Below are 24,296 nucleotides of genomic sequence, written 5' to 3' on the forward strand. Positions count from 1 at the left end.
GGTGCTTGAAGGTGTTTAGGGTTGGGGCTCTTCTCTGCCTCACCCATCTCCCTCTGCTCCTGTCATGCCCTAGACAGGTTGAGTACAGTTCCCCATGTGCCACATGTGCTCCCGATGCCATCAACTTGCAGGTGTTACACCAAACGTGGCCAGAGAACACCACTCCTAGAAGGAAATAATTTTGTCTCAGTTTAAAACCAAGGGGGAAGAAGGGCCTTGGGGAGTTCCCGGGGCCCATTCCAGTTTTGGACCTGCAGAAGGGGGGCTGCTGCAATGTGATCAATGCGATGTGTTATTGCACACACCTGGATATCAGGGAAGGATGACACCACGGGGACTAGTCTAATCTATTTGGAGGCCAGTAACTAGTGGTGTACCCCAGGGATCAATACGGGATGCAGTCCTGTTTGGCATCTTCATTAATAACCTGGACAATGGGGTGGAGTGTACCCTCAGCAAGCTTGTGGATGATACAAAACTAGGAGGAGTGGCTGATATGACAGGGTTGTGCTGCCATCCAGAAGGGCCTCAACAGGCTGCAGAAATGTGCAGACAGGAACATCATAAAGCTCAGCCAGGAGATGTGTAAAGTCCTGCACCTGGGGAAAAACAAACCCAGGCATTAGTACGTGCTGGGGGCCACACAGCTGGCAAGCAGCTTTTCAGAAAAGGGCCTGCGGGTCCTGGTGGACACCAAGTTGGACATAAGCCAGTGATGTGCCCTTGCTGCAAAGAAGGCTAATGTTACCCCGGGCTGCATTAGACAAAGTATTGACAGCAGGTTGAGGGAGGTGATCCTTCTCCTCTACTCAGTGTATCCAGTTCTGGGCTCTCCAGTACAAGAGAGACATGGGCATACTGGAGAGTCCAATGAAGGGCCTCAAGAATGATTAAGAGAGCATCTCTCCTATGAGGAAAGGCTAACAGAACTGTTCAGCCTACAGAAGAGAAGGTTTACAGGGATCTCATCAATTTCTATAAATACCTGAAGAGAGGGTGCAAAGATGATGGAGCCAGCCTCTTTTCAGTGGTGTCTAATGACAGGACCAGAGGCAACGGAGACAAACTGAAGCACAGGAGGTGCTGAACATCAGGAAACACTTTGTTACTGTGAGGGTGACCGAGCACCAGCACAGGTTGCCCAGGGAAGTTTTGGAGTCTCCATCCTTGGAGATTTTCAAAAGTCATTTGGACCTGGTCCTGGGCAACCAGCTGTAGGCGGCAGGAGGGTTGGACCAGATGACCTCCAGAGGTCCCTTCGAACCCCAACTGTTCTGTGATTCTGTGAAACAGGGTTTTCTTGGGTTGAGCTGCACCGGATGGATTCTTCAAGGCATGTGCCGTGCAGCAGATGGTCCGCTTGTATGAGAGATGTGTGCACTTGTATCAGGCGTATATCAGACCATGGTCTTTGGTACAGAGTAACACTGAAGTGGGCAGGAAACAAGTGAAGACTGGTTCCTCAGCCTGGGAGCCATCAGCTTTGTGCAGCCTGTGCAGCACTTGGCAGACAAAATGTCTGTTTCTAAATTCCTCTACTAGAAATTCATACAGTCAGCAAATCTCTTCATTGCTTTATTTTGTCCTTCTCTTTACGCAGTAAGTCAGAAGCTTTATTAATGAAGTCTGACCCGTTATTCATGTTTTGGTGGCAAGAGGCACAAGTAGTCCTCTTAGCCACTTTGCTTGTGGCTGATCCCTGTCAAAACAAGAAAGTCCCCCACAAAAATCACTGTCTTCTGAGGTATAGATACCTCAAGACTTATTTTCCGGTTGCTTGGGACATCTGTAGTTATGATATATTTAACCACAACTTTCTTCTAGAAACAAATAAAAGGAAGTTTATTACGTATCAGGAAACTAGTTTCTACTTTCTGTCTCCCTGCATGCTAGGCTGGCAGAGATTTCCTGTCCAGAATTCCTAAAGTATGTTGGGAACTGGTCTGTGATACACTGTTTATAAAACAAAATCTAGATTTTTTTTTTTACCATAACAATTATGACTTTTTTTTATCAAAAGAGAGTCATTGCCAGAAGTTATTGTGATGTCTGGCAACCACCTGATGCTAAAAACCTGCCCTAAAGGCCAAGTTCACAATTCTTCATCTAAAAGAAATTTAGTGGAGGTCAAAAAGAGTTTTTGTGGTTTAGGGGTACATGCTGTAGCCCTGGAGAAAAGCAGTAAATGTTTATATTAATTACACGAACAATGTACAAAAGAAAATATTCTTTGTAAGAAAAAAATCAGCTCACAAACACTAACAGTTAATCAGGACTATTTTGGAGGTAAAGGTGTATAGAGTAAAAGCAGTTTTACAGCAAAATAAACAGTACTAACCTCAGGCATTTATTTTTATTGCACAGCTACCTAACTCAGTAAATCTCCTAAAAATTATAAGGCAACAACACTCTGGAAAGAGTATATTTGTATTTCAATAGACAAACCCATCAAACTTACTTTACACTGCCAAATACTATAAAAGTTCAAATTATTCTTTCACTGTTCGGTTCCAAAACCCCCTTAGATTCACTGTTGCCTATAAGACTTTCTATAGATATCATGACTTGACTTAAACATTTCAGATTTTAACTACGCTCTGTCAGAAGAAAAGCTAAGAATAGCCAATGCGTATGTTTAGTCTCACAAGGGTGAGCAACAAATAGAAGAACAAAAGGTTATTGAGTAAATACAGATTTTGGATGGGGGAAGTGGGTATAAAGGTTCCAGATTTTTGTAAGTGCTTTTATGACAGACTGACACAAACATTAAGACAGTTTGACCTATTGTGTATCCAAACCCCAACAAAAAGTGATTTATGGCTTATTTAAACTTGTGGTACTGAGGTGGAAGACATTAATCTCATTCTATGGATGCTTAGAATAAATCAAAACTGATTTGCGGATAGGACATTAAACTTGTTTTGTATAAAACTGAAGTTAAAAAAAATATACCTGTGTTTCCTCAGACTACTCTCCCTAGCAAAATATTAGCCAGTAGGAATGGGTATAGAAAGTGAAGATCTTTCTTTTTCAACATAGCAAATGTGAACAGCTGCTTGGTTTGAAATGTTTCCTTAAATATGAATAATTGATCTGGATCAAGGGGTCTAAGTATGAAATAATCATCAGCATAGCACTTTTGGAGGTGAATTATCCAAATCCCATTTAAACACATTGTCAGAAGATCTGATATTCCTTTTGTAGCAACAGGGAGCAGGGTGAAGCCAAGGGGAAAGAGGACAGATTTTAACAGAAAAATCATGCAACTGTGGTTACTAGAACTCAGCACAGACTATAATTTACTATAATTTACTTTTCTTAGATGCTGAAGAAGTATCTTGTCATAACTGAGGGAAGTAGCTGATGGCACTTCATGCATTCCACAAATAACAATATCTAACAATCAGAATAGTAAAAAAATTTGAATTTTTATATTGAATTTTGATCTGTTTTTATCAAGATTTCTAAAGCGATCAGGACTTCATTGATATCAGAACTTCACCCACAGTAACTTTGGTCTTTATGTATCACTGTCATATGATTTGGGGTTTAAAATAGGATACTGAAATTACATGCTACCAGAGATATAAGCAAAAATATACAGGCTTTTCTGTCTATGGAAGTCGATGCACTTTCTAAAATCCAACCTTTAGGTCACACATTTTATGGAATTCACTAGTCTTTGCAATCTCACTAACCTTTGCCATGTCTAGTTTTGCAGTTTCCAGATGACAGTTATTTTATTTATTTTAATTAGTTTTGTGAGGATTTAAAAATAACAAAACCCAATATTTCTATTTGGACATCCACAAATAGCACACCATTGAAAGCACAGGATTTGGTCCTTAACTGGAATAAATACTATAAAATTAATGTCAGCATTGGCTTAGTTCACCAAACCTGTACTCTGAAAGTTTTCATTCTCCTTCTGCCTCAGTTTCTTTCATCTTGGTCAGCTCATGGATAATACTCAGGCAAAAAAAATTGCTAGGAAAAAGGGAGAATTTTTCTTTCTATTTTGTTCTCTTTGGGGACATGACAATTATATTTCACTCAGTTCAGAAAAGGCATCTAATCTCTTTCTTGGTAAATACAAACCTGCTAAATTACAACCTCTCATATAACTTCTGCATTTGTTTAGCATCCGTAGATTTACAGATATTGTCCTCTGCCCAATTTCAGTGTTCAGTAAGGCAGAGAAGGCATCTTGTTTTTAATCCAGCATAAATCCCTGGTTAGTTTTATGAAGCTGCCACAGACAGGACACAAGGAGCAAATATAACTACAGCACGTACCAGGACTCAGGGATGAGCAGGGCCTCAGGATAGGCTCAGAGCTGCTGTGAAGACTTCAGGATTGCTTTTTCTGTTGTTGAATTTGCAAACTCCCAGTTTTTCAACTCTTAGTCTGAAACATTTGATTTGTACCTAGCTTTGAGATAATAAACATTGGAAATCTGACTTCTGAAGGAAAGGAAAAATTAAAACTGAACATTTCTTTCCCACCCTATGGGGATGAAAAGGATGGACCCTTATTGGGAATCCAGATCAAGGCTGTTATGGCTGGATGATGATCAAAACTCCCTTTCAGACCTTACCTCGCTTCTCTTAGCCACAATACCAGGGTTTTGTGCTTCTGCAGCGAGGTCAGCGGGCAAAAGAGGGCCCTGCCTTAGTGCCAGGATCTCCCAAAACACATGAACAACAGAGGGCAGAAGCCATTGGTGGGTAGTAGGGGAGAGGGAAGGGTTGTGAGGAGTACCATGATTTCAGAGGGAAACTGGAGGCAGCAGGACTCTGGTTGCCTCTTCTGGAAAAGCTGGAGGCAGAAAGGGTAGAGGAGACACTTTGGTGTTTGGCAAGCACAGGGTGTATTTGGCAGCTGGCTGCATCACTTCTTGCTGTGTTTGGGGTTTTTTAAAAAGTTTTTTTTGAACTTCAGATGATCCCATTTGGCAGTGGGGCATGGACGAACAAGCCACTGCCCTGTATTGGTAGAGGGTACTGAAGCCTAATGCAGTCAGAGAGGTACTTGCACTGGTGCATGCAATGGGAATACTCTCTGCAGGGTATTTGGAGCAGCTGGCTCCAAAATTGTGACATTGAGGAAATGTCCCATCTTCCTGCAAGGACAGGGCAATGTGTAAGATGACATCATATTTTCACCTCTGTTTTCATGCAGTTTAAGGCCAGAATAGACTATTGAATTATTCAATGTGAGTATTTATTTATTACGACCCATTGAATTGCATACAAATATATATTTATAGAGACTACTTAAGCAAGAGTGTTTCTGTTCTTATAGCCTCTGAGAAATAAGTAAATAAGAAATAAATAAGAAAAAGGAAGGTAGACCCAATGGATGTTTGCTGCCCCTGCACTTTCAGGAAGTTCGTCACGATGTTCAGGTGTTGAGAGGAGCTTGTGGATCCCTGCACCAAGCTGCAGAGGCAAAAAAATAATCTCCTCGGTCCCTCCAGTCCAATCTCTCAGAAATTCCTGCTGGAGCCTAGACACTGGTAATCAACTAGATGTTGGCATATGCATCCAAGTTGCTGTTCTTACTCAGAAAGCTGAGGAGGACATGTTATCTTAATGCAGGCTTCATGCCTTGTGAACATGGCAAGGACAAAGCTGAGCCTTCTTGGCTGTCGCTCACTCATGAGGAGGGAGGTGGCTTGTGGTCCTCTGCAACTACCCAGAGGCTTACCATCCATTCAGCCAAAGAGTTGCAGTGTTTAATGAACTTCTCAGCTAGGAACAGCAGGGATGAATTTGTTTAACTTCAGCTGCCAAAAAATAATTTTACTATGCCATTGCTTGTCAGATCAAAAAGACCCTTTGCCCAGAACCAATATTTTCTTCCTATACCCCTGCTTATTAAGTCACATTTCAGCTTTTTTTTTTTTCCTGATAAAGGTAGTACATTTACTTCTACATCAGTTTTTTCAGCCCCTGAATAATTCTGAAGGTTTCATTTGAACTCCCTCCATTATTTCCATATAGAAACCAAACCAGGAAGATATATTCTGGGAACAGCTTTACTGTGTGTGAGGCAAGAATGCTTCTCTCCTTTATCAGTTATCTGAGGTGACATCCAATCATTCTCTGAAACAATACTTTCTAAAAGTCTTCCAAATTGTAGATATTCTTGATATTACCTTGCATATAACTGAATTGAAATGCATTTTGTGGAACGTGAAATATTTGACACTACAGTGCTAACTTCTATATAACAGAAATTTATTCTTATTATTTACTAACTTGCCAATTTTTGTTCATTTGCAAACACACCAGCAATGATTTTGTATCATCTCAGTCATACAAACAACTTTAGATCAAGAACTGATTCCCTGTTAGTAACTGTCTGCCTAATGGATACCTCTCCATCAACAACTTATTTTCTGAGATCTGTCACTGAGCATGCTTTTTGTTTGTGTGACATGTGTTCTGTTAATTCCACATGTAATGCAAGCATTTTGGTTAAAGCACTACGCTGTAGTAATAAAATTGTAAAAATTAGTTTTCTTAAAATACTATGCTGTAGAACCAAATTATATTGTAAAAATTAGTTCTTTTCTTTTTAACAACCTGTTATACCAAAGAAGATAAGATCCTTTCACTGGATTTTGCTTCTGTAAAGCCATGCTGGCTGTCCTGAATTATATTTTCAGTTTGATTATTTATTGATGGAATCCTAAGAAACTAAATCTGTGTTTTGACCTGTTGTGGCAGTACTCCATTCCCTTGGAATATCTCCAGTTTTCCAAATTTTCTCAAATCAGACTTCAGTGCTTCAGCGAACCCCTTCAGTACTGAAGATGCTGGGAGAAGGAAAAGGGTCTACTGATTTCCAGAACCTTTCAAAACTCAACTGGACAAGGCCCTGAGCAACCTGATTTATTTAACTTTGAAGGTAGCCCTGCCTTGAGCAGGGGATAGGACTAGATGACATCCAGAGGTCCATTCCAACCCAAATTTTCCAGTAAACCTATTTTCTATTTTATATCCCAAATGGATATAATTGCCACCTTGAGGGAGGGGGAAAAAAAGGAAGTAATCATATACCTAAAGGTTGTGTCGTACTGCATAAAGTTACTCAGATAATCTTCAATCTGGAATATATTAATTTTTGAGTCATCTTAATAGTTTTGTGTATTTTTTGCACAGGATAATCCCTGACTGTTCTGAATGCCTGATGAGAGTTAATGTGCTAGTATGGAAGATTTAAGTGGGTAAGGAAAATCAGACAACACTGACATTAATAAGACCTTTTCTGCTGGAGCTCAAAAGGTTTGTAAGAATCTCTTGGTCAAAATATTAAGTAATCGAATGTCATGACTCTTGACCGTCAGGGATGCTATGGACTTAACACCTCTCCTTTGTCAGAAAGGAAAAGAGGAATAAACTGAGTGCAGCTTGAATTAGCCTCTGAGTTGGAAGAACACATAAGTAGTAGAAACTTCAGCCAAACACAGCAGGAAAACACAGTGCAGCTTATCGCAGAACTTCAGTGCTACAGGAATACAGTTTTTCTGGCATACTGAAGCAGAGTGCTGTGGTGATCCTGTCTGAGATCCTTAGCTCCATTTCCCCTCGAGAATTAATTCAGAATTTCAATTTTATATTAAGTGCAATGAATCAGTTTCTCTGCAGCTATATGTGAGCGAAGTACTGCGCCTTTTATTTTTAGATGAATTAAAATAAATTTATTGTGATTAGTGCTTCTTATTTTCTGAACTTCCTGCTTTCTCAGCTAACGACAATTAGTTTGCTAAGAATACCCAAGTGTTAGAGAGCAAAGTGCATAAAGCTCTGATGTAGAGTCAAATTCTGCTTTCATTCATCTCACTCTACAGCCTTTTTTATTCTGTTTTCAAGACTCTGACTTCAGTCATGCACCTGTTTGACTTAAGCTGGAGGATCTGACACAGCATTAGCCTTTGCACTACAGTTCATCAAAGAAAACGCAGCTCAGTGGGATTTTGCATGCTCTGTAGGCACCCTCCACCCACCAGCGTCTCCTGCAGCAGAAGTTTCCCCTATCCCACTGAGGCCTTCCCCAAGGAACTATTTCAGGGGGAGCAATTTCTTTTGCTGCATATTGAAATTTCCAGTTTACATTTCTAAGCTAATCCATGTATGCATGTTTAGCACAACTCTATTTAAAGGAACTGTTATTAACAGATTAATTTAATCCTTCCTGTGCCCAGTTACATGTGCTCCATGAAATGGTCTACCAGAGGGACTTCAACTCACTGCTGACGGCACTGAATGAACCCCTAGTCTCCTACAGCTAATGCTTCACTGGTGGACATGTGGATCCCAGCTCAATCAATGGGCTGTAAGATGGTACAAAGGTATGTAACCATGCAGTGAGTTGTCAAAATAGGGCTTTTGTACTGAAAAACATATTGAGGACAGAAGGTTGGCGTCTGAGTTTGTTCTAATCACAAAGCCCCCTTGACCCCTTTGTCTTGTTAGCCAAGGTGTTATCTGAGTCATTATGTCGTTTTCATGGCAAGATCAGCTTGCAGGACTGAACCTTTCCCTGTTTTATACACCCAGGAAGGTGTCTGAATGCATATTCATTTTGATGTTAGGCATCATCTTACTTTTTTAATTTAATAAAAGTCATTTTTCCTTCTTTTACCTGAGTAAGTTTTTAATGGCTTTTAGGAAACAATGCTTGGATTTGCTGTCTGTGTTCTCTGCAAACATCTCTGCTAACAATGGACAGATTGTACTAGGTAACAATAATGTTACCAGTGTAACAAGCCATTTCTGTCTCCTTCTCCCTACCAGAGCAACGACTTTGCCAAATATTGTTCCTATTGTTCCTATTTTCCTATTGTTGCTATTTTTCCAACCTCAGCTTGAAAATGTGTTTCTTCCTATTTATCCTTACTGATAAAATGAATTCTCAGTTTGAATGCTGCAGCCTCTTCCTTATACTACATGCCTACTCATCTGAGTACAATCAAAGCCTTAATTTTCTGCACCTCTAACACTGTATCCTGCCTTGAAATGTTGCTCTGGCTTCCAGCCTCCACAGAGCTCATTTCTTGTCATCTCAGGTCTTGCTGTACCATGTGATTGCTATTCACAGCATAGCTTGGGTTGACAGCCAAACCAGCAGCTTTCAGATACCTAAATTGCAAGCTGTGAACCACAAATCTCTTTTCCTCTCCCATCCGTCCTTCCCCTCTACTTGAAAGCCCCTACTCCTGAAAACACCTAAGATGACCACGCAGCACCCAGACACCCATTACTCTTCTCCAGTCGTGCAAATGCCCTGAACTGTCCCATCTCAGCAGCTCCATGCCTATCTTTGGACCATTCCCCAGTGCATATATTCTCCTATATCCTGTCTTTGGGAGGCCACACACTGGCAGCACTGGGCCTCTAGGCAAATATTTCGTTCAAGGAGAGAGGGGTGTGTTCTCCTTTTAATATCAATAAGTGGCTCCAAGTGGCTCCCAAACTTTTCTGCCACAACCCCAATTCCAGTTGCAGTTTATGATGCAGCTGATGGTCTCGTAGAGGAGACAATGTTTTCCAACACCTGAGATGACTCACATCAGCACCCACCACATCCCAAGATGTGTCCTAACTACAGTCCTAGGGTAGGGAGTATTCTGCTAGCTCTCTCTTCTGCACTGCAGAGCTTGTGCTCTTCTCTGGGGAGTGATAATAGTTTTCATCAGGAAGAGGAGAAAGAATCTTTAACCCTGTTTTCTACACCATAACCAGATACTTAGGGAACTCTCACTGGAGCTCAGAGAGCTGGGTTTGACCCTGCTTATTTGACCTCCACTCCTAGTGAAAAGGGGAGGGGAGACACTGAATCTTTTATTCACAGGTCATGGTTTAAGCCATTAAACCAACATCTAAATGCGGGACCCAATACCTTTCAGATTGCTGAACAGTCCCCATACGCTACATCTGGGATGGAGGCAATCCTTACTGCTTTCAGCAGTCAGGTATTACACCACCCTGCTTGCTGTTACCTACCTCCTTCCCTGAATCTATGCCTTCATCCCAGTTTCAGCATTGACAAATTCTGCTTTGTTTCAACTGATGTGATTTAGGGAGTGGGAAGGATGAATAGCTTTTATTTCACATTAAACTGGCATTTCGCAAAGGGATATGGCTGGATTCCATTTCCATTATCTAGTTTGGCCATTATCTGACATTTCAGATGGAACTGATTTATTGAAATTATATTACCTCAGCACTCAGTGGTTACTCACTGCCTTCAATGGGAAATTGTTCAGATAATCCATTGGGGCATCATTTAAAAGGACTGTCTAGAGTACTCCTGCAAGTAAGGCAAGAAGCATTGGATCAGCATGGCTAATGGCACCAAATGGGAGGCAAAGTTTTGTTGAAAAGGGTTGACAAAATAACAGTTTATTCGAGAGGATTATCAGAAACACACAGCAGTGTTTTTGAAACTAATCCTATTGATTCCCCTCTTTTTAGATCTTTACTATTTTCCCTGTATCAGGCAAGTTGGAGGAATAAAAATGTGCTTCAGGTTCAGTTCATTCTTATTATTTCACTTATCTGTATTCTACAGAGTCTCACATAGAGAAGTTAATCTTTTATTTATCTGAAGAATATTTTATATGTATTATCCCATAACAGCCTTTTCTACCACTGCAATATTGAAAGTTCTACTGGGAGCAGTGTTATGAACATATTAGCCTCATTTTTAAAAATGTAGTTGCAAAAATACAATATGGGTTCATCCTCAACTTCTCAATCTGAGGGCAATTGTTTTTTCTTGATAGTATTTTTATGAAGATAGTTGAGAAGGGGCAAAGTTAAACTAGGCGGAATTTCAGAAGCAATGTTGCAAAAGAGGCTCTCCTACAGTGATGCAGAAGGTAACTACTGAGCAGAGACATAAATACCTAAAATGGGAGCCAGCAGAAATGGTTGAGTGTCTTCCTGCCTACTCAGTGCAGTACGCTATTGAGCTAATTGAAAGCATATAAAGGCAACTTGGCAGTTAAGAGATCCTTAAAAATCACCTTTTAATCCTTATCTGTTTTGAAACTCTGTAATGCAAGTGAAATCCATACATCCTAAAAGCTTAACTTTGATGGTCACACCTTGCACAGGGACTGTCTAAGCTTTGAAAGTCTTGCTAAAACACGTGCTTTTGCATGAGCATTTCTCAACCTTTTCAGATTAAGGTTAAAAGTGTTTGTGGGGTTTTTGTTGTTTGTCTATTAATCTTTAAGAGAGACCTAATCTTCTTATATCCATTATAGAAATTAAAAAATTATATCAGTGATGTTAATCACAAGCCTGTAAAATCTATGTGTGGTCTGGGTGAGATCTTTGTGAAAAATAGTGTGAAGGCCACGTCCGGATACTGTCTTTGGTTTATTAATAGTATTAGATTAATAACACGATTTGAAATTGCTTATACAACCTGTCACTTGTCTTCTGGAGGACACTTTGTGTCGTATCACACCAGGTGAGAAATGTTGCTGTAGGCTGATCAAAACTATTAGCTCTGGAAAAGCTGGTCAATGGTATGCAGGAGCATCATAATGGTTCCTTTTTGGCCTTAAAATCTAAGAAAAGTACAGTCAAAGAGTGTTCAGGGAAAGATTAGCAGGAAAAAGAGAAGACTAAACCTTTCATTTTGCAAAGTTCCAAACTGCTGAACTACACTAATTACTGTTAACACTTCATCTGAAAGTGGGTCTTAAAAAAAGTTTTCTTGTTCCAGAAGAAAAATAATAGGTTTATAAGAGATAATTATATTGAGGTTTGTTATTATAAATATTAAAAATGCATATTTATGAAGCAGAATAGTTGCCTTGTTATATGCTAGTAAAGCAGACTGCACTAAAATAATGGCACATCTTGTTGCAAAAGAAAAAGTGCACTGTAGCCACGGCTACTACAGGAGCGCACTGAGGAGTAAATATTATCCAAGCTAGTGTTTAGCTGCTAGGGGAGGCACTGAAAATAATTTGGTCTCACTAAGGCCAAGCTGCACTGAAGCGGAGGCTGACAGTGGTGAGGACCAGTGGTGCTGGCTGTGCCTGGAGAAGCTGCTAGTGGCAAAGCGCTGGGAGGCTTTGATCTTAAGCACTTAAGCACTTTGATCTTAAGCAATCTTAACTATCTTCCATCCAGTTACGTGCTGTGAAAGAGGCTCCCTTTAAGTGGAAAGGAGAAGTTCTCTGGCGGGAGAGGCTTTGGAGTAAAAAGGGGAGAAACCCTAGCAGGCAGGACATCTAGGGCAGGGGGGAGCATGGGTCTGGGGAGGAAAGGTTTGAGCAGGGGCTTGGGAAACCCTGGCTTAAGAGGACCGGGGACCTGGATGCTTTTGGGTTAGGAGTCTGGGATTTAAGATGAATTTAGAATTTTCTAGCACAGTAGGGGAGGGAGGAAGGGATGCTGTGTGATAAAAGGGTTTAAAAAGTCACCATGAGACAAGATACCCTTAATGAGGAATACAAATGGTAAGCAAAGGTATAAACCACCAAAATGTTTCTCTTCCTCGCCTCTAGACCCCATCCTCTTTTTTTGGTGTCTGGCATACAGAAGTCTTGTTTTCAAAAGCTTAAATGACCTTGGTGTAAAGGATGAACTGATGCTTATGATGCCCCTTAACTTTCAAAATCTTTTGATGATATTTCTCTCAATTTACTCTTAGGTATAATAGGTTCTTACTGGCTTAAAGGGAAGATCAGGTTTTGAACTAAGGATAAGAATAAATGTTTAGATCACAGCCATGATGAGAAGCCTCTGAAGATCAGTAACAGATTTGTGCTGTTCAACATGTTCAGAATTAGCCTGGAATAAAGGCATTACTAGTGAGGTGAAGGTCTGCGGTGGATACAATATTATTCAGGGGGTTCAAAATTAAAGCTGAATGCAGAACGCTGCTGAAGAATTCCACAATATTAAATGACAAAGTGACAGATGATATGGGGAATACACATGGGGAAAAATATCAGTAACTATACACGCATAGTGATGGAGTCTAAATGAGCTGCTACTGCTCAGCAAATGAAGTTTTGGAGCTGCTGTGGCTAGTTCTCCTGAGGCATCAGTCCAGTTCTTAGCTGTGACTGCAAAGGCACAATGCATATGAGGCACTATTAGAAAAGAATGAAATACAGAACGTAATCATGGCACTTCTCATCTTGAATTCTTTACACATTTCTTGTCATGCCATGTCAGGGAGCATATGGCAGAACTAGGCTTATCTACCTGTTAGATGACCTTCACCATTCATTTGTTCTGAACATAACAAATGAATACTCAGGAGGCTACTGCTTCCCTCTGATGGAGGAGACAAAGCCATCCCACCATGCCTCTTAGCTGGAAGGCTAAGGCTTGTTCACGTTAAGGCAAACCACAGTCTGACGTAGCTAAAGCTTGAGGTGGAAAGTCCACCCAGAGTTTGGGAAGTTATATTAACAGCAAGAATAGATTTCGTCAGATATTTAGTGTGGTACCGGGGCTACCAGTGTTGGTTAGTACTTCTAGTTAGTATTACATCTAAACAGTATGGTTCATACTGGCAGCCGAACTGGTTAGGGCAATGGGAAGCGACCGTGAAGTCGGTTCTTTCTCAATGCTTTTTTTTGCTCTGGCCAAAGGTGGTATCTGTTACACTCCCTTTGCCACCTTTGGGAACCTCATAGGCTTAGCAATGAGATAGCTGAACGATCTTGCATTCATGAATCTCTTTTTCTGTAGCTGGCAGATGACTTGAAGCTGGCCACAGGAACGACAGCATCTGAATTCCTTTTAAATGGTTTCAGGACAATGCAACCCTGAGATTTTGGTGGCCACAGTCCTCTCAAAGAAGAGGCATCTCTTCTCCTCACACCACAATGAGCTCTTCCCAGACCCAGCACATTTCTCCCTCCTCTGAATGTGAGATAGGAACCACTGCTCCATAAATCTCATCAAAGCTAAGCTGCAGGACAATTTCTGTTGGGTCCAGGGGTTGCCTTAAAGGAAATAATTAATATAAGAACATTTGTAAAGGAAGCGATCTACATGAAAGGCACAGTATATTTTTCTAGCTTTTCAGCTTCTTTAATTTTAGTTTTGGTAGTCACCTATCAAATGTGATACTCAATTCAAGTAAATTCCTGCCTATAGAGAAAAGCATCAGTAAAAGTTGCAAAATATTTTTTAAGACCTTCAAAAAGTAAAACCAGAAAGTATGAAACATTTTAACAATTTGGAATTTCAAGGTTAGCATGAGCTCTGCAGGGAGAACAGAACTGTCTAAAACAAAATATAGGGACAGGCATATTCATAGCTGAGTAACCCAAACCTAGAAGTCCATATGAAAGTGTAAGACTGTGTGGTTTGTGGGTGAAATAACATAACGTCCGTAAAGGAAAAAGTCTGAATTATGCTTTCTTCCAGCCAATCCCAGGAAAACAAGGATAGACTACAGATTACCCCCCATAATAAAAATGGTTCTTACAGGTGACTGACCATACTAAATAATTACTTTGGAGATAAGTTTGAAGGGTAAAAATATGCCATCAAGTTGGAATATGGTTTTGGAAAGATTGGGAAGTTTGTCATCCATGGCAAGCTTATGTCCCTGTTTGTACATGCAGTTGAAGTGGTAACAATTCTTGTACTTTTATCTTAGGTTTCCTGGTACTTGATAGCTTTCTTAAACCTCAGCTACGGAAGTCACAGGATTATGAAAAAAACCAAACATTCATTAAAAACCAGAAATGTTTACGACTTATGCCTTAAGAGAAAAGCCAGAAAGTATGACCAAAATACACTCTAAAAATAGCAGAAAGAGAACAAACAGTCTGCCACAACCTCCTGTTTGATAAAAGTCTCCTACTTAAATTGATCAATTGGTGGATGGCTTGACTTTTGAAACTTTGGGGTTGGCAAAAGTCCAAAAGGATAACTTTTTAAATAAAAACCAAGCTTACCTGACTGAGTAACAGAAACTTCCACAGACCGGAACCAACTTGTATAAAACTGATTCCTTATCTTGTACTGGATGCATGAATTGCATGGCAGAAAATGTATTGCACATGTCAGAACAATGTTTAGGGAAAAGCTACTGACTGAATATCAGATTTCCTAATGGTAGTTGGGCCAAAAGTAATCTAAGTATCACCATACCATGGCTGAATTAACGGAAATCCCTCCATAATACTAGAATGCATAACCTACTGTTTGCAAAGTTTAAAATAAGTGGAAAACACAATTCACCCTGGTCAAAATTCTTGGAAGTCCATATGATTACAATAAGGGTGGTTTGGTTCACTGGGAACAGTAAATGACATAAAATGTAATTCCTACCCCCAGGCTTTATTATATATAGCGTATGCCTTCTATTTGATACCTATAGAAGAAAATTGGCCTCCAAAGTGCCAACTTTAAATGCGAACAAGGCATGGCAGTTTCACTGTAGAAAGCTCTTCCACTGGCCAGTGCAGTATGAATAACATCTCAGGAAGTTTTGAAACCAGATGTGACTCTAAGTCCTCTCTTGGGTCTAGGTTTCTACCTCTTCTCTTGTATCTTGTGACCAGGTATATTATGGATCCTCCGTGTGATAAACAAGCTCCCTTTTACAGTTTTTGGTGTTGGGACTTCTGAATATATACAAAAAAAAGAAAGCATCACTTGAGTGGGATATATTCAGGGTGGGGAAACCAGTCCATGCCAAGTGCTGACTATGCTTTTCAAAATAATTTTTAGGCCAAACATTAACCACAATTGTTTATCCAATAATAATATGAAAAAAAAGCACGTACTCACATGCCTTGCAAAATGAAGTCGTGGGTTGAATTCAGACCCTAAGGCCACAGGTTTTCTACCCTTGTCATATTTCAGATTGAGTTGGGATTTTGTATCAAGCATATATTTTAGCAGATGGAAACGAGAAGTCTAAATGCCACTTTTGATGGAACCTCAGATGGGTGATCTTTGAATTTGCTATAGACACAGGCAAAAAGATTCTAGTGTGCAAATGTAAATGAAGCTTTGTTTCCATATTTCTATATCTGCCTTATCTGAAACTATGAAAACATGAAAAGGCTAAGCGGAAGCTAGTTTGTTCCTAGAAGCCAGTCCTGACAAGCAAGACAGGATTCAGGTTACTGTATGGCCCTATATTCACTAGCTAGTACTCATTTTAAGAGGACACTTTGGGAAAATAATGCCTGTATTTGTTTTTCTTCTAACCTTGTTTTTTTTTGTCTTAGTTTGGTTTTCTTCTTTCTTTTTATTGTCTGCAAGGCAGACCCTGAGCTGTTCAATATGCATGAAATGGTATGGGACAAAGAGACCAGAAATTACAGTCAAGAACAAACCATTATATTTGCTTGCAATGCAAAAAAATACATCCCCTGAAAACAAACAAACAAAAAAGTCAAAGTTTGTAAATTGGGATTTACTTTCTATGTTACTGATCAAGAATAAGGCAGTGGGGCTTGCCTGCCTGGCAGACGTGGACAAAAAATGTAAAACAAAACAAAATAAAATCTCTAGGGCACGAAGTATGTGATATAGCCACTAGAGCTGAAACACACTATGGAATAAAAAGGGATTGCAGATTGTGAGCCTTTTTGAAATTGTTAAATTTACTAACATCTAATTATTTGCTGCAACCAGTCTTCCATTCCATGAGTTAAGAGGATTGCACACATCAGAGTAAATGTTCTGCCTATAAGGTCATAAAGACAGAGCTGTTTTCCTCTGGAGGATTTGATGGGGCTGAGCAGTTCTTAGGATGCCTCACCCCATGCAACGTGCTAATGGGAAACTGAAGGGTGTTAGCATCTACCCAAAGCAAAAAAGAAAAACTCAGTCATTCTTGGCAGTGCTCCAAGATGGTCTCCTTTCAAATTAATCTGTGCCATCCCTCAGTCTCATTAGGAATTAGGGACTTGCTCATTCCTGTTGACATTAATATCATGAAGGGAAAGTAGCCTCTCCAGAAAAAGCAGAAGAAATTATTGCTACAGAAATATTTAAGGCCAAACTCTGCATTTAGTTACTCTTTGGTAAGGTTATTACAGATTAGTGCTGATAAATGATATGTGGAAAATGGCTCCTCTGGGTTAAATAACACTGGCCTGATTTTCAGTGCCATGGAGTGATTTTCAACTGCAGGCATTTAATACTTCTGCAAGGGAATGTCCCAGTTCTTCATAGTATCCTTTCACTTGGAGTTGTGGGTTTTTTCTTATATCATATACTTTTTCTTCAAAATTCTCTTTTCCTTTGAAGTTTGTTATATGGAAAAATAAAGTTGCTTAATGACATTTTTATTATGTTGGTGCACTTCGCATGGTGAATTTGGGACTGAAAGACAATTCCGAATTGTCACTGTGGCGATCAAGTGTAAAGGTGGTACATTGCTGTGCCTTTGATCCCAGATCACTGGCAGTCTAGAAGTGACATGGCTTATCTTGCCTATAGAAAGATAATTTTGATTTGAGGACTTGAGGTCCAGCATTAAGCACACTGCCACACATGCAGTGAAATCACAGCACTGACAGTCCTTGGCTGTAGAAAAAGAGGAAAGGTAATAGTTGTAAAAGATAAGGTGTCAGGGTTTGGAGGGGGTTGACTTTTTTTTTAACGAGGAAACTATTTAAAACTCTAGGTTTTGCACAGTGTTTTGAAGTGATGATTTAATAAGGCTTTAGTAATATAGATGTCAACATGAAAAGAAAAGCAGCCACTATAGATAGAAGCACACTGTAGTTAAGATGGGTTTTCTTTGGATTGAAAAAGGGTTTTCTCTTTAAATATAGAGGTGGTGTCGTTATGAGATTTGCAGTGGAATGTGGAAACAATTTAAATTTGCAGTTACTTTACATCATTCATTAAACGATAGAACCATATTCCTAGGCTTGAAAGGGACTGGAGAAGGTCATCTAGTCTATCCCCCTCTCCTCAAGGATATCTCTGTCAAGCCACTTCTGACCATGCAGGCTCCACAAACTTCCACACAATCAGTGTTTCACTGCTGTGATGGTTAGAAAAAAAAAAATCCTAATGGTAAACTTGAATTTTTCTTGCTGCAACTTCAGCACATTATTGCTTGCCCAGCTCACTGTGAGCATGGAGAACAGACTCCTCCCTTCTTTGCAACAGTTGTTTGTGTCTTCTCATTCCAAGCAGATCTTTTTCACAGGTCAGAGGTTTCCAGACTTTTCATCATTCTCACTACATTTCTCTGGACCATCTCCAAGGAGCGCATATCTCCAAGTACAACAGTCAAACTTTAAACACAGTATTCCAGATGGGACCTCAATGTATGTTGAATCTTTTGGAGGCTAACTTCCTCTTCAAACAGGATCTTGCTTCTCCTGCAATGGCAAGACACCCCTGCCTCAGCCTGTGAGCTGCTGAAGCCTCTGCTCTGTTCTTGCAGGACTGCTACATAGCAACATGTTGCCTCACCTCTGTTTGCGGAGCTGGTTATTTCTGCCTGGAAATTTGTCTCCAGGGTTTATACAAACACTTTCCAGGATGTGTTACAGGTCCCGAAGGCTGAATGCTCAGTTCACAGGTAGCATGATTCCCAAAGCCACAGAGGTCTGGAAATTGCTTTTTGAAACAAGCTTATCAAAAATGTTGGTGAGGGGCAGAAAGGAAGCAATGACAAAAATGTGTAACGACACAGACGTGCTTTTGCCTTTATTCAGCTGAAATGTCAAAAATCCTCCCTGAAATATTACTCAGGTCCAGCAGTATCTCCTTGTCCCTGGTGATTTTTCACAAATACCTCAGCACAAGGTGTAGATATAGCATTTCATCTTACTCTGAGCATGTTTAAAAGTGGAGTGTTTACTATAAGGTAACATAGGAAACAATATTAGTGCTGAAATAAGGCAACACGAGCAGTGGTTTGTCCTGTATGGGCAACCATTACAAGTGTCTTCTGGCATCGCAGCTTTTGTTAGATTAATGGGAAATGAGGTGCCATGGGAACTCTGTAGTAAGAGGCAGAAATGACTCAGGGCTTTCTGTGGACAGAAAGTCAGAAAACCAGGTTGATTCCTATATAGCCAAGAGATATGATTTTTCCCTTCTTTGGACTGATTTACAATCATCTTATCGTATCCACTTACGTTACATAGACTAAGACAATTTTCTATTACTGTTTAAGATAATTAAAAGGAGGTGCAGTGCTGACTTTGTGGCTGTGTTCATGTGATTATTCTTATCTACAGATACTACAAAACCATAAAGTTACCTAAGTGAGGCAAGATTTTCTGCCCTAATAGCACCCTATTAAAATAACAGTTTTGTGGTTTTTTTTTTCTTCTCACTTTTATGCTTGCTTTCATTAAATATCTATACAATAATGGACTGCATACTTTTTTAATCATTGTTATGTTCATTTTATATGCCGTAACTGTATTGCATTGTTCTTTATTTTTCAGTTGTACTGCATATTTAGAACATGAAATACATTTTATTTTATGTACTACCAGGAAAACTTTTGGGGCAGATTTCTTCAACATTTTGCATCCTAAATTATGCAGGAGATCAACAAAACAATACAGAATGAAAGAAAAAGGTCTGAACTTGTTCAGTGTTACAAAATAAATACAATTTTTTTTAGTGCGTAGAAGACTGAGAAGTTCTGGGGAGGAGTAGAAAGTCTCCACCCATATTCAAGTGTCTGTGACTGGCTGGTGTCAGACAACTGGATGTAAACATGCTGGAGTGACAACTGCAAATACCTGGTGATCTTTTCAAACCACTCTCCAGGAGCTGGCGGTGTTCACCAGCTGGCAAGCACATCTCAGGTTTCTCACACAACCTCATTTTTCAAACATGTACACACAAATAATTTTAGGTGATTTCTTTCATAAACATAAATGTATGCTGGAGACTTCAGAATTTCACTACTTTACTCTGGAGCTTTTCTTGTCTGCCAAAACTCAAAAAATCAGGTCTTTTCAGATCTCCTGGGAATATATAGGCGTCAAAATGAGCATGGCCCATCCCACATGCAGCCTTGCACATGCCTTCCTCCACCTGCTCCCTTAGTCATTGGGAATTCATCTTCCCTATCATCCATGACTTTGGATCCATATGTTTATACTGAGCTTGTCCCCAAAATTTTGTGACTGTCTGCATTTGTAAGATAGACCTTTTCGTCCATCCACCCAGATAAGGTTTTCATTCAGGTTCCTACTCTTTCTCAATTGTTGCAACATCGTCATCTCTAATACATTACTGACATACTGGCTCTTCTATAACCTTCCTCACACAGCCAAAAACAACAGTCTCCATCACCTGCTTTTTATATTTTTTAAAGAAAACACTAACTTTCCTGTGATGTCTCCATCCTACCACCTCACCAAGTATCCCTAGAAACGCCGCTGAACTTGCCCTGCTGCTCATTAGATGCCTCATGAGTGTTGCCTAGGCCAAGCAGGTGAGCTGTCAGTATTAACAGCAGCAGAGCATTTGCAGCTGCAACGCTGAGACCTTGAAGACCTCAGAGCTTATTGGGTCAAACTGGCTTTTTGTTCTCTGTAGAGCACATACAGCAGCAGAGTCCAGTTTTGTGGTTGGGTTCTTAGGCACTATTACTGTACAAAAAACAACTACTATTAATAATTACAGTGTCCCAAGGGAATGATGGCATGAGAGGTGTAGAGCAGAGTCATGCTTTGTGTATACTCTTGCAGGGCTGATGTTTACAGTAAATCCACACCTATGTATGTGAGTAGCTTTGATTTCCTATGATTCACCCCATGCCTGCTTCTTCCCCACTGTTTGTTATATTGTTTTGTTTCCATTTGATACAGAAATAACACAAAAACAATATTAAATTGCTCTAATACTGTCCACATAGACCCGGACTTGTCAGAAACAAACTAAAAGCTTTGCTACAGCAGTGCCAAATAAGCACGATCAAAGGTAGCTAAATTACCGGTGAGGGATAAGGAAGAAAAGTTAAAAGAGAGTTAAACTTGTGCCATTCCACTAAGCTGAACAGAGCACTTAAGTAGTCAAGACAGTATAAGTTCAGGTATGATTTAAAGTACTCTACAGTTGCCAGATGTCATGGCCTTGTGAATAAATCCTCAGACTTGTGTGGTTTGCTAGCAGAGAAGGTGGCGGTGTTTGACTAAGAGGGAGCCTGCAGCAGCAGCAGCACCTACCTGGATTTGCTGGTGGAACATGTTTCTGGTTTACAGCCTCTCTTCTGTAAGCACAAACCCCATGAGACCTTTTTTGTTACTTTTCTTTCTTACTTTAAATGTAATCTCTTCTCACTTTCCATTTTAAATGAAACCGCTTTTCCACTTGGGAGGGTTTTTAATGTTTGCAAGTATTTGTCATTTTTATAGGGAAAAAGCCACTTGACTAATACATTTCATGCTATAAAGATTAACACGTTTCACACTAAGGATCACTTCTTTTTGGGCTGCATTGGGACTCCGAGGAAATGCTAGACATCAATAAGTGTAGATGATACCAGTGTATAGCACAGTTTATAGTATTGCAATGTGAAGGCAGGTGATCAAGAATATTGCCTGTCACATTTATGTTTGAAAATCTTCCTCATAGGCCTACTGTTTGTCAAAGGCAGCCTTTTAACTAAAATTCTTGGTATAAAGGGGAGTTCTCTGCAGAAAATTTACAGAAAATATATAGCTATAATTCTGCAGAGAATGTATTTAAAACAGGAGGGCATAACAAGCTTTTTTAAAGTGTTACCAGGAAAGACAAAGGATTAGCCACTGGATAAAAGAAGTGTTGAAAACACACCTGAAAAAGAAACTAATAATGAACATGCATGACTATGCACAGCCCTTAAACTTCCAAGCAATGAAAAGCTTTAAAAGTTTAATCAACATTTTAAATAATTCAGACATTCCTCCCTCTGTTTTATGTAGTCCCTGTTTAGAGAGCACAAGGAGACAGTATTTCCACAGCCATAGGAGTAGCAGTGCCAAGTCACAATCTCATGAACGGCAGTGCAGTTACCCTTGCTGCTGATTTTTCAGAACAGTCTCTGATACAATTTTGGTCTGGAAGTCAACCAGAAGTCTCCTAAATTATTTTTAGGAGTGGTTGGGGTGTTATCGCAGCCTGGGGGATGCTACCAAACGGCAGCTCACATACATTCACAGTGCTTTGGAGAGAGCAGAAAGTGTGGGCACAGGCTGCTCTGTACTAGTTGGCTTCAGTGCCAGAGCGTGGTCCAGCATCTTTAATTGAGTCATATTGGGATGGGGCAGAAAGTACTGTCATATAACACTACTAACTTACCTAAATTTAAAAAGTAGTATACTTACTGAAATGTTTCCTGTAATGAGGTTTTTTTTGAATTGTTGTTTCACAAATAAGCAAGGAGGTGAAAAAAACCGCTACATTATAATGGTGACACTCATCAGGCAGCCACGACACTAAAGAGACCGTAGATCTCACCTGAAGTGGCTTCAGATGGTAAGAACAGGCCATCTCCCACGTTCACCACCCCAGGAAACTAAAAAGCTCAGGCTAGATTTAAAACCAAACTCAGCTGCTGGGAAGGGCTGTGGCTGGTGGCCCTGGCTGCTGCTCCCCACCACCCTCCGCCCTGGGGGGCTCTTACGGGGCCGGGCGCCTCTGAGAAGGAAAGGAAGGGCACGAGGTGTGGGCAAGCTGCAGTGGAAAAGTAATTTCATACAAGAAATAGAAAGGGCGGGGCCTTCAGAAGCACTGAGGGAACAGCAGTTTTCTCTCTCGGTTGAGAAGCTGCTGGGTCGGCCCTAAGGCACCTCCAGAAGGAGACGCAAACCAGCCGGCAGCTCTGGCAGAGCTCAGAGCAAACCCAGCCGTTCCCCAATGTTGGTGCTTGAGCAGCTTGTCATAGTCTAACTTTCCTAATTTTCCATACGCAATTATTTCACGACTGAAATGGAAGGCCTAAATGCAAAAAGAAATGTTTGAAAGCTGTAATTTTCCAGCTGGTAGGAATACGTCGTGTCTCCAGAGCGAAAAGTGCTCGCCTGGTGCAAAACGTCTTGGTTTAAATTTAAACCAGCCGTGGTATTTAGCGACATCTAGGGACTGTCTTCCAGTATTACATTTTCTGGAAATAACACGTTATCTCCATGCGCCTCCGAGCAGCAACCAGGGGTTTGAACCCTAACCCTTTACTTCCAGCCGTGGTAGTAGATATGGAAGCCTGCGGGTAGATGTTTCCATCTCTGCAGTGACTGAGAAATGCAATAGGTCATGATTGGTGGAAATAAATAAATAAATGCTGAGGCATTACTTTATATTTTAAATTAAACATTGTGGGTGACTTAAATATTGCAGGTTTTGACCGGAATAGAAGATTTTTGCCATAAGTCTGTTTACACCCTTTTTTCCCCATGGAATTCCATGCCATTCACCATTCGTACTTTATTTTCAAAAAAGTGCCATGATAGTCTTAGGGCACCCTGACAAAGGCTGCGCTGGAAAGTTTTTTCATTGGGATGAACATAAAAATAAATCACTTCTCACAAAATGCTAAAACTCTGTGGCTGATAAATTATTTTTTTCTAAAGCTAAAACCACTACCAGAAGAACTTGGAACTGCACAGGTATGATGCTGGGCTAAAAATTAATATCCAAGTATTTTCTTGTGGGGCATCCCTATGGATAGTCACTATTGCTTCATCTTTCAGTTCAAAAATCAATACTACTAAATGTAATGGTCCTGAGACATTATGTTTACATTTATTCCTGTAGTAAATAATAGTCATTATTTATTTTGTTATATGAATTAGATGTTATTAACATGGAAACCATTGCTACGTTAGACACTGCTGGTGCAAGGTTGTAAGGACTAATCAGCATTCAATCTACAAGAAACCTACATAACGGTTATTTTAAAAAACCAGTATTTTTAAGAGTAGCACTCTGTTTCTATGGGCAAAATGACGACGAGTAGCCCTTAGATTTAATGCCAGTGCTACCAGTGCTTTTGCTGTACGACTGACTGCAAGCTGGAGCAGCGTGTCCCCAGGTGGGTGTTGGTGCCCAGCCTGGATGCACGCGGTGGTCCAGCCTCCGGTGGGTTTTCCCTGGGCTGGGCTCACCCTTCCACAAGACATCATGGGTGGGGGGAGATGGATTTACTCAATACACAGTAGATAGAGGGGGGTGCAGGCAAAGTGTGCTTGATCACATTTTAGAGTATCTAAGTTATGAAATAACTTAAAACGTTATTGGTTAGGAAACAAGATTTTCTTGATGCATTTCTCATTTGTGTATTCGACTGTTAAGTGAATGAACATCAATTTCTTA

Source organism: Phalacrocorax carbo, chromosome 3 (assembly GCF_963921805.1).
Source record: "Phalacrocorax carbo chromosome 3, bPhaCar2.1, whole genome shotgun sequence".
Classification (NCBI taxonomy): domain Eukaryota; kingdom Metazoa; phylum Chordata; class Aves; order Suliformes; family Phalacrocoracidae; genus Phalacrocorax; species Phalacrocorax carbo.